General features: G+C 41.1%; 1 pseudogene; it reads left to right on the forward strand.

Moving 5' to 3' along the window:
• The first annotated feature begins 1917 nt into the window (after window positions 1-1917).
• The window catches only part of LOC115900324, a 142796-nt pseudogene continuing 132494 nt past the window's right edge, over window positions 1918-12219 (forward strand).

Below are 12219 nucleotides of genomic sequence, written 5' to 3' on the forward strand. Positions count from 1 at the left end.
ACTAGGATTTACTTGTTTAACTCAATTCTGTAGTAATTAAAACATCAACAGCATCTCAAAATTGTTTCAAAGTTTTCAAAGCTGTGTTTTCCACTCCAAAGCCCATAACAGCAATGTGGGTGTTCCGTCGGAAAGGTTAAATTAATATGGAGGAACAAAACATAGGGAGGAGACACCTTTGCATATCATTTTAGTGTAACTATATTCACATAATGCTTGCATATGTGTCAACAAATAGTGATTTTTGAGACCTATAGAACTCTTCAGTCTTATGGAACCTTTCAGTCTTTTTTTTTTTTTTTTGAGACAAAGTCTCACTCTGTCGCCAGGCTAGAGTGCAGTGGTGTGATCTCGGCTCACTGCAACCTCTGCCTCCTGGGTTCAAGTAATTCTGCTGCCTCAGCCTCCCAAGTAGCTGGGATTACAGGTGTGTGCCACCATGCCCAGCTAATTTTTGTACTTTTAATAGAGATAGGGTTTCACCATGTTGGCCAGCATGGTCTCAATCTCTTTACCACGTGATCTGCCTGCCTCGGCCTCCCGAAGTGCTGGGATTACAGGCATGAGCCACAGTGCCTGGCCCCACTTTCAGTCTTCTAATGGGAGCATATCATCCTATTTTTTAAGGAAAGAGAACTACTTTCTGGCTAATTACATTAGCTCATCAGAAGATGAAAGTATCCATATAGTTTTTATTTGATTATTTTTATCTGTCGTCAGGCAATGTTTTTCAAGAAATATTTCAAAACTTTACTTAGAAAATATTGCTTGTTTTAGGAAAAAAAACAAAGTATGAGGAAATATTTAAATATGAAAATTGTAATTGTCATTGCATGTCTAAAAAGAAGAAACAATTGATAAGGTCCCAATTATACCCTTTGTGTAAGGCCTTTTCTCTTTCTTCACTATGATCTGGGAAAGTAGAGACCAATCTCTCTAGTTCAGTAGTCTTCCTAAGAAATGGAGTGATGGTTGTTCTTTTACATTCCCCTGTAAATCAGAGGTTTCACTTATTTACTGGCCATAGAACTGGTGTGTACATAAAAACCATTAACTAGGACACATTCACTCAAAGGAAACACGTTTTTAATTTGGTATTTTGCAGTATATATGGTCCCAAAGAATACATACAATAATTGCCTTTCCACACCAGTCATTCTAGAATCATGAAAACTCACATGCACAGAGACATAAAGAAAAGAAATAACAGTAAATCTCCATCTTTAAGCCAAGTGAAGCATGTTGATTTCTTGCAGTCTAAACTTTTCTGACATTGCTTTAAAAGAATCCAAATTCCAATATAACTGTATGTGCAATGGTTAGAAAACACACACTATCAATTCACTGCAGCACTGAAAATGCATTCTTTTATAAGAGGTCACTATGTATTTGTTTTCTGAAGGACAACTTTTTCATCTCACAAGGAAAAAGAGGTGATACGCTGTATCCTAAGCACCTACAACAGTGACTGGAAAATAGGGAATGGATAAGCTTTTGTTGAACTAATAAATACATGACTAAGATGTCTATGTAATGTCAATGCATTTTTACTTCCAGTTAGCAATGTTAGCATGGGCTTTGTGGTATTATGCAATAGGCCACATTTACAGCCATAATATATTGAGTTTTTGAATTGTTATTGATGCTACCTAATGTTCAAAATGGCAAAGGAAAGTACCTGTGGAATAGAGCTTCTCAGTCTGAAAATCATAGTTCCATTATTTTAAATATTTTTCTCTTTTATAGGCCTAATATTCTAGAGGAGGAAGGGAGGTAAATGCTATATAGTAAATAAATAGGTAAGTGTTAAATACAACTTTGAATAGTCTTCAATGAATGGAAAAGGGGAAATTTTAGTATGGAATAAGAGGGATTTGGCTAAAGGGAGAGATGCTGAGACCCCTGGAACAGTCAGCCATGGCACTGCCTGGGGTGGCTGCTTTGGGTGCAGAGGCCTGTCAGGGAGAGCAGTCAGTTAGAAGGACAGACCTGCCGGGGTGGCTCTGGTGTGGATACCAAGGGGGCAAGTGTTGCTGTCAAGTCAGAGAGGAGGCAGATCTGGTAGAGCTTACGAACCGATGGTAAGGAGTTTCAATGCACATAATTCAAAGAGCAGAAAGATGAACTTAGTTCTTTTGGACACAGCAGTGTTTATGAGCCTGGTGAATAAAGAGGCCGCCACAGAAGAGGTATATTATCCTTGGTATTAGGATTAAAGATAATCTTTATTTTTTCCATTGTATTGTATTCTGTATTTTATAAAGATTCTTATAATAATATATTACGTTTAAAAAAAATCCCACACACATAAAAAATAGGAATGAATAACTAATGTTGTAGAAGGAAAACTAGATGGCAATGATATCCAGGAAAAGAGAGAATTTTAGTATGAAAAAAGCCGGTTGACTGTGTCAAATACCACTGAGAAGTCAAATAAAATAAACATATAACATTGTCCATTGGCCTTGAAAATGCCTTAGGAGTGGCTTGCACTTATAGTATTAGTCTGCTTAGGGCTGCCATAACAAAATACTGCAGACTAGGTGCCTTAAACAACAGAAATGTATTTCCTTACAGCTCTGGAAGTTGAAAGTCAGAGGTCAGGGTAGGGTTGTTTTCTCTTGAAGCCTCTCCCCTTGGCTTGCAGGAAGCCATCTTCTTGCTGGGGACTCACAGGACATTTTCTCTGTGCTGGTGTATTCGTAGTATCTGTGTGCCTGCATCTCCTCTTCTTATAAGGACATTAGTCAGATTGAATTAGGGTCCACTCTAACAGCCTCATTTTAACTTAATATCCTCCTTTCAGACCCTATCTCCAGAAACAGTCGCACTTTGAGATACTGGAGCTTAGGACTTCAGCATATGAATTTCATGGGAGCACAATTCAGTCCATAACAGCATATAAATGATTCTAATTATTCAGATTCTGTACTGACGAATTTGCCTACTTGCTAAACTTTATTTGTAACTCCAAAACTAGTACACGCTGTGCTTTAGGAAACATTTGAAGACGTTGAGAAACATGGGATCCCGCGATGCTTGTGTTATCAGCTGAGTCAAACAAGGTGATACTCTGCTTTAGTGTTCGAGTTCGCAGACTGTAAACAAGTGCCTTTTTTTTTTTTTTTTTTTTTTTTTTTGAGACAGAGTCTCGCTGTGTTGCCCAGGCTGGAGAGCAGTGGCACCATCTCAGCTCACTGCAAGCTCCGCCTCCCGGGTTGACGCCATTCTCCTGCCTCAGCTTCCTGAGTAGCTGGGACTACAGGCGCCCGCCACCAGCCCGGCTAATTTTTTGTATTTTACTTGAGACAGGGTTTCACCGTGTTAGCCAGGATGGTCTGGATCTCCTGACCTTGTGATCTGCCCATCTCCGCCTCCCAAAGTGCTGGGATTACAGGTGTGAGCCACCGCTCCTGGCCAACAAGTGCCCTTTCAATCCCAGCATTTTGCGAGGCCAAGGCAGGCGGATCACGAGATCAGGAGATTGAGACCATCCTGTCTAACACAGTGAAACCCCGTCTACTAGAAATACAGAAACAAAATTAGCGGACTTGGTGGTGGGTGCCTGTAGTCCCAGCTACTCAGGAGGCTGAGGCAGGAGAACGGCGTGAACCCGGGAGGTGGAGCTTGCAGTGAGCCGAGATTGCACCACTGCACTCCAGCCCGGGCGAAGTCTGTGCAGAGCCACACTATTGCATTTTTGTGCTTCATATAGGTGATTTTACCGTTTGAAATGGCCCCTGAAGGTAGTGCTGAGGTGTTGCCCCATGTTTCTAAGCACTAGAAGGCGTGATGTGCTTTATGGAGAAAATTCATGTGCTAAATAAGCTTCATTCAAACATAAGTTTTACTGCTATGGGCCATGAGTTCAAAGTTAATAAATAAATAATATATATTGGCTTGTGTTCTTTATTTATTTTTTATTTTATTTATTATTTTTAGACGGAGTCTTACTCTGTCGTCCAGGCTGGAGTGCAGTGGCAGGATCTCGGCTCACTGCAAGCTCCGCCTCCTGGATTCACGCCATTCTCCTGCCTCAGCCTCCCGAGTAGCTGGAATTACAGGCGCCCACCACAGGCCCGGCTAATTTTTTGTATTTTTAGTAGAGATGGGGTTTCACCATGTTAGCCAGGATGGTCTCAATCTCCTGACCTCGTGATCTGCCCTCCTTGGCCTCCCAAAGTGCTGGGATTACAGGCGTGAGCCACCGCGCCCAGCCGAATATACTAAATATTGTATATTAAAACATGTTCTTCAACCTAAAACACCTCTTTCTTTCCTTCTGATGAAAAAAATTTTTTAGTAGACTCCTAAATGTACTGTCAGTGCTAGGCACACTGCCTCACGAGTAAGTTGCCCTATAGGTATCAGGACAGTTAATTGAGGAAATTCCTGCTCAATGTTCTCAATTTTCTCAGTGACATAGGATGCAAAATCTACTGTGGAGAATGAGATGAATTATGGACCAAAAAATAGTTTATTTGAGTTGAAATTTAGAAATGCAAAAAGGAGCTTGCCAAAATTCAACTAAGAACCCCCCCCTCCCCGCCCCCAGTGTAAGATTTTCAGTCTCCATGACTATATGATATTTCTTGAGTAGCACAGCAGCCTTGGTGCAGGAGCAGAAGGAAGAATGCTAGACTCATACCGGGTTATATTTTGTAAGAAATATTGAACAGAAAACTTCAGAATATCAGGTCAATCAGGATAAAGTGAGTAAGTAATGGACCCTAAGGGCTAGGTTAGCAAGAACTGAGCAAAGACAGAATGAGCCTGACAGTTTGGACAGACAGGGTGGTTGTCTGGGAACTCTATTTACTTTCTGTGTATTGGGTCTTAGCAGATTTTGAAGCAAATGCATAGCGGCTTTTAAGGAATAAGGAAGTGAACGAGCTGTAGGCAGGGCAACATGTTGAGGAAGAAAGTTGGAGATACCAGTGGTGGAGAAATTACAGGTTGCAGTGAAGTCCTTCGAATGGATTGTTACACTGGAGTGCTAGGAAAAGTCATTCATATGGATGTGTTTAAGGGTTACTGACAGGGGAGTTGGACAGAAATTGCCCTGGGAGTGACACCACGGCTGGAGAGAACCTTCCTTGAGCCAGGAGTCAAATGAATTGATACATAAAAGGAGGAATACCAGGAAGCAAGGAGATGACAAGAAGATTATGTTATGCCAGACAGAAACTCCGAAGAATTACTTAATTCGTTCTTGTTATTTCTTTGTATTTTGTCCAAGCTTCCTGGTAAACCACTGAGCAGCAGTAAATATAAGCAAGAAAGCTGACATCTTTGCATCTGATTCTTGGGCTTCTATTGTTTGGAAGGTAGAATAGTAAGTAATCTACATGGGAAGGGGCTGTAGGAAAGAATGTGCTTCCTTCCTTGGAACAGTGAGGTTTCAGCCAGGACTAGGAAAGAGATGGAAGATGTAAGGAAAAGTGACAGCGAGTACAGCAATGTGATTAGAGTGGGAAGGGCAGGCAGGCAAAGGTTTGGTCTGAAGGTTTGCAGAGGAAGAATGAGGTTTTGGGGAAATACTATGGCAAAGTTAGAATAGGAAAGTGGAGGAGAATGTATTTCTGGAGTTTACTTTTTCACTGGTAGTTAAGGATAAGAAAGATGAAAAGTATTGGAAACGTGAGCTTTGCCTGAAAGCTGTGGCAGGAAGATCCTTCTCTGCCTACAGAGACAGATCTACTATGTGGTGTCAGGTCGCAGTTTTTGCAACTGTAAGCATTTATCTTTCTCGGGCTTATTCATTCCTAGGTCAAAATATAAAAGGACCAGAAGTCACTAGATCCCCAAGGTAGCACAGAAAAACATTAAGATCACTCACCCAGATGTTAATAGTATTCTCCAGTGCTGTTATTTTGTTCTTTCTATCAGGCATTTTATGAGTTAATTATTTTTTAATGAGTCCATCTGAGGACTTCACTACCATTTAACTTTTTTTCTATTGGAAAATTGATTAGAAGTTCAAAACATCTAATTTTATAAATGGGCTTTCAGAAACAAACTCACAAGCTGGGGACATACTGTAGTGCCAAGATTTGTGATACTGGTTGGATAGAAAAAGAACTACACTACACCAGAAAAGGCAATTTTGGAGTGTGTTACTGAGGATTACTCAATAGATTATATCCTTATTTCTTTGGTGTCAGAAACTTCCTATGGAGTAATTATTTCTTGGATGATTTGTGAATAATTTAACATATGATTTTAAGCAGTCATTACTTTGCTTAGCATGAGGTGTTTCAGTGATTATCCTAGTGTTAGTGGATAGTTTGTCCTTTAAAATTTCTCCCCTCCTGATTTTCTCCAAATAGTTTCTTTTTATCAGTCATTATGTGACCTTGCAACGCACATAAGTCATTTACTTTTACTTATACAGATGGGATATAGGAAGATTACATGACCATCTATCCAGCTGTGTAGTTTTACAGTGACAGAAAATCCCCTGAAGTCAATAAATGTGTCCTCTCTAGTTCATAGCAGTGCCTGAAATTCCATCATCAGAGATACATTGCTTTATGTTCATTGCTGCCAAGATCACTTAAAACTAGCTTATTTGGTATTAAATTATTCTGATAAATAACTGAGAATAGTACTTTTCAAGGCAGGGCACAAGGATCACAGCAGTGAAATCATCTGGGGCAGCAGATTTCAGGCACTACTTCTCCCCATAATTCTTTTTTTTTTTCTTCTTTTTTTTAGATGGAATCTCTCACACTGTTGCCCAGGCTGGAGTGCAGTGGTGCAATCTCGGCTCACTGCAAGCTCCACCTCCCGAGTTCACACCATTCTCTTGCCTCAGCCTCCTGAGTAGCTAGGACTACAGGCGCCCACCACCAGCCCAGCTAATTTTTTTGTATTTTTAGTAGAGATGGGGTTTCACCATGTTAGCTAGGATGGTCTCAATCTCCTGACCTCGTGATCTGCCCAGCTCGGCCTCCCAAAGTGCTGGGATTACAGGCATGAGTCACCGCGTCCATCATCTCCCTTACATATGCTTCAGTGAATCCACAAATGTTAGGCATAAAGTTCTATTTCGGTGAGATGTTTTAAGGAAAGATTAGAGACTCAGAACTTCTTGATCTTAATTCTGCTACAAATTTCCTGTGTTCCTTTAAGGAAATATGGCAAACCATTCCGGCAAATTCACAACTTTGGTGTAAAGGGTAATTTTTTATAAAATTCACTCTGACCCCAGGGAATAAGGCCTGATATTAAAAGTTCTCTCTGTGTTAAAGAAAACAAAGTGAATGTTCTTTTCTAATCTCTTCAGCAATTTGCTCAATCCCGTATCCTCACCCATCTTCCTTCTTCCCTCGTGTTGAAGTCACTACAGGGCAGAGAGAGCAACCAGGGATGGTGGGAGACATTCCTATTGGATCCTCAGTAGCTACTAATAAAGCTTCTCTAGTCAAAGGTGGGTGTGATATGGCTAATACTCAATGAACTCCAATGCCTCCTAATGTTTCCTGAATTGAGAATCAATATTTAAAGGCCATATGATTCTTCAGAGTGTGTGCACAGACTTGTGTGTATGTGTGTGAGCATGTGTTTCTGGGAATGGGGGTGAGGGTTGGGAGGACAAAGTGTGCTTTAAAATAAAAGAAATAGTACAAGCCAAGAAACAGAAAAGAGCAGGTTTTCTTAAAGACTCAGGATGACTGGTTTTATGCTAGGAGGTTGTGGCAAGACATGAAGTGATGCTGTGGGTCATCTGCTGGCTCCCCTGGGGGGCTCCCCTCGGTGGCTCCCCTGGGTGGCTCCCCTGGGTGGCATGGGGCAGCATTTGGTCCCACAGCCCTTGCAACTGTGACATCATCTTTTGCTTCATCCTTTCCAAGTTTCAGGCCAAGCGCATGTTTAGCTTCTCCCCCAGGACATCCCCATTAGATGGTGCGCCAGGAAATAGGCTCTACGGGGGGAAGAACATAATCGATGTCCAGAGTGTACACTCTCCCGTTATGGCCTATTTTGAGCTATTTATGACCAGTTTAAACAATGAAGTGGTAATATTCCTGAATATTTAACAGCCTGCTCTCCTGAGCCAGTGTGAGCCAGATGCTGCCTGCCCACCGTCTCACGGCATTGACAGAAACAATCACCCCTTAATTGTTTTATAGAGAATTGTGGGTAGACAATGGAAACGAGTCTTGCACACATTAAGGAAAAATAAGATTTTATGGCTAACTAGTATTCCTGGTACATATGAGGTGTATGTCTGCAGATATGGATATCATGTTTTCTTTATCCAATATTATCCGTTCATGGACACTGAAGTTGATTTCATAACTTTGCTATTGTGAATAGTGCTGTGAGAAACACATGAGTGCAGGTATCTTTTTGTTCTGACTATTTATTTTCTTTTGGGTGGACACCCACTAGTGGGATTGCTGGATCAAATGGTAGTTCTATATTTTGCTCTTTGAGAAATCTCCCATACCGTTCTCCATGGAGGCTGTATAAATTTACATTCCCACCAGCAGCGTGTAAGTGTTCCCTTTCCTCCACATCCTCTCCAGCATCTGTTGTTGTTTTCTTTTTAACTTTTTAATAATAGTCATTCTGACTGGTGTAAGATGGTATCTCACTGTGGTTTTAATTTGCATTTCTCTGATGATTCATGATGTTGAGCATTATTTCATGTTTATTGGCTGCTTGAAATTTTAATTTTTAAGTGATGTTCTAAATTATTATTGAATCTATAACAAAAATTATTAGAAGACCCGTCTACAGCCAGGTATGTTGGCTCACTCCTGTAATCCCAGCACTTTGGGAGGCCAAGGTGGGTGAATCACCTGAAGTCAGGAGTTCGAGACCAGCCTGGCCAACATGGTAAAAACCCGTTTCTACTAAAAATACAAAAATTAGCCAGGCATGGTGGCTGGCGCCTGTAGTCCCAGCTACTTGGGAGGCTGAGGCAGGAGAATTGCTTGAACCTGGGAGGCAGAGGTTGCAGTGAGCTCAGAGTGTGCCGTTGCACTCCAGCTTGGGCAACAAGAGTGAAACTCTGCCCCGAAAAAAAAAAAAGAAGAAAGAAAGAAAAGAAAAAAAAAAAAATTAGCCAGGTTTCGTGGTGCAAGCCTGCAATCCCAGCTGCTCGGGAGGCTGAGGCAGGAGAATCACTTGAACCCGGGCGGTAGAGGTTGCAGTGGGCCAGGATCGCACCACCACTGCACTACAGCTGGGGCAACAAGAGAGAAATTCCGTAAAAAAACAAACAAACAAACAAACAAACAAACAAACAAAAAACCCTTCTACAAGGGTACAGCCTTTGCCTTCAAAACCTGTACACTTCACTGCTCTTAGAGGGTTATTGCATGAGCAGCTAACTGAATGTAAGCCTTTCTTCAAAGTACTAAAAGATGAAGGTGAGAACATTTAACTGATGTGTTTCACACATAAGCTAAAAGCACTTAACAACTTTCCTATCTCTGTTTCTTTTTGTTTCACCTTTATCACTTTTTCAGATGCCTACTAGCTGGCTATTTTTAGTTAAATGTTGTCTCTCTTTATGTACCGTTTTCCTCAATTGTAAGTTTCTTCAGGATAAGATCCAGGTGGGTTTTATCTCCATTACTCATGGAGCCTAGCACAACACCTCATCCTTGGAAAACGTGGACCCAGTGAAAAGCAGATGTTGAATTTCCTGAGGTTGAAAAGGCCCCCGTCAAGTCCACAAGCCTGCACTCCCCAACTATTTACATAAATATTAACAATTACTCTACTTTTATACTAGAGAATATCAGGTAAAAACTTGGTGAGCATAGAATGGGGTTTGTCATCATGCAGGTTTCTGTGAGGTCAGTGAATTAATAGGTTACAAGGGGGCCAGGAGGAAGCAGGAAGAAAGGGACAGAGCAAAGGAAGGTGATACCAGGATGATGCCAAGCGAGTAAGGCTTTGATACATCCATGAACCCTTGACTTAGGAAGAAGGAGGAGAGTGTGGCCTGAAACTGAAAGCCGATACAAAGCTGGAGGGACAATGTGGTGGAAAGACAAAGGAGCTGAGAGAATGGAGGAGACAGAGGAATGGAGGAGGTTAGCCAGTAAAGTCACAAATGACCCAGAGATGGCAGAATGGACCTACTCATTCCTTTTTTTTTTTTTTTTGACGGAGTTTTGCTCTTGTTGCCCAGGCTGGAGTATGCAGTGGCATGATCTCAGCTGACTGCAATCTCCATCTCCCAGGTTCAAGTGATTCTCCTGCCTCAGCCTCCTGAGTAGCCGGGATTACAAGTGTGTGCCACCAAGCCCAGCTAATTTTTGTATTTTTAGTAGAGACAGGGTTTCACCATGTTGGTCAAGCTGGTCTCGAACTCCTGACCTCATGATCCTCCCGTCTCGGCCTCCCAAAGTGCTGGGATTACAGGCGTGAGCCACCATGTCCAGCCACCTGTAAGTATATTTCTAACTGGACCATGTCTACTTCTAAAAGAAGTAGAACCCAGGAGGTGGAGGTTGCAGTGAGCTGAGGTTGTGCCACTGCACTCCAGCCTAGCCGACAGAGCAAGGCTCCATCTCAAAAAAAAAAAATAAAAAAGAAAGAAAAGAAAAGAAATATACTTACAATCTTACTACTAATAATGAAGATTCATATCATAGAATTCTAGAATCCTGTGGATAAGAGGGACTTTAAACATAGAACCCACCATAGTTCACAGATGAAAAGATAGAGTATAGAGAAGTTGCTTCAATTCCATTTAATCAAAATACATTGAGTGCCTAATAGATTATAAAAATAACATTACACATGGAAGGGAAAAAGTATCAAAAGGACCAGATCTTTCCTCAGAGCTTATTATCTCATGAGTATTATAAGTGTGCCAATCAAGGCAAACATAGCAGGTGCTTCAGTTGTGGTGCAAACAAATTGTCAGGAATCACAGAATAGAAAAACATCACTTTGGACTCAAGGGGCCCAGAAAATCCACAGAAGAGAGATCTAAGCTAGGTTTAAATGCAAGAGTATTTTATGCAGGATGAGGTGGAAGGGATACTCTCTCTACCTCTTAGCAGATTTCACAGAATAATCAAATTTTGCCACTCAAGAATTTTCTCTGGTCTTGTTGCTTAACTACACATATTTATCTATTAGGGTGCCACCAGAATTGGCCTTCATAAGTTTATTCTGACAGAGCAACAGGAGAAAATGTCTATATTGAAGGCACAGCAAGGAGGGGGTAGATTGACACATCCAGCAAAGATTGACTCATGGGTAGTGAAGGGCATCAGGACAAAGAGTGAAGTTGGCATAGATGCTTAGATGAATGAAGAAGCAGATATATCAGGGGCAAGGTGATGGCTTTATTTGCCCATACGGAATTTATGCATTAAGCTATATCTCAGGCCCGGCGTGGTAGCTCATGCCTGCAATCCCAGCACTTTGGGAGGCCAAGGCAGGCGGATCACCTGAGGTCAGGAGTTCAAGACCAGCCTGGCCAACATGGTGAAACCCCATCTCTATTAAAAATTTTAAAAAATTAGGTGGGTGTGGTGGCACGCACCTGTAATCCCAGCTACTCGGGAGGCTAAGGCAAGAGAACCACCGCTTGAACCTGGGAGACTGAGGCTGCAGTGAGCTGAGATAGCACCATTGCACTCCAGCCTGGGCAACAAGAGCTAAACTTCGTCTCAAAAAAGGAGAATAAGAAAGACATATCTCCTCGTCAATGACTACTATATACGTATTGTTTCAATTCTCCTTTTGTTTCTCAATGATCCAAACGCCTTTTAGTCAACATTTGATTTGTATCTACTAAGCTCTGCAGGAATAACTTGATTTCAGAATATTTTCAGCCTGAACACTTTTCTTCATATGTTGCACCAACAAATTGACCAAAAATCTTAAAAATCCTAAAACAAATCTCTATCAAGTCTCTAAGAAAAAAAATGTTATTTATCTGTTACTTTTCTTCATTATCCTAAAGAGGAAAAGGATACATGATTATAGTAGAATCATAACTTCAAGCTTAACTAAGTTCTAAACACACTGACTCAATCTAGAGGATTTTTGGTTTTCCCTAAATGGAAAACACTTCCAAATAACACTCCTGCTTTAATTGGGAGTGTGAGAGACACTCTACATGGCTTTTAATCCTTCTTGGAATCTGCACCCCCCCCCAAAAAAATATCAACTAAATTCCTCACTTTTATAATATTTTGGTAATAGAATGCTATAAAAAAAGTAATAGCATTCTATTAC

Source organism: Rhinopithecus roxellana, chromosome 11 (genome assembly GCF_007565055.1).
Source record: "Rhinopithecus roxellana isolate Shanxi Qingling chromosome 11, ASM756505v1, whole genome shotgun sequence".
In the NCBI taxonomy this organism is placed as follows: domain Eukaryota; kingdom Metazoa; phylum Chordata; class Mammalia; order Primates; family Cercopithecidae; genus Rhinopithecus; species Rhinopithecus roxellana.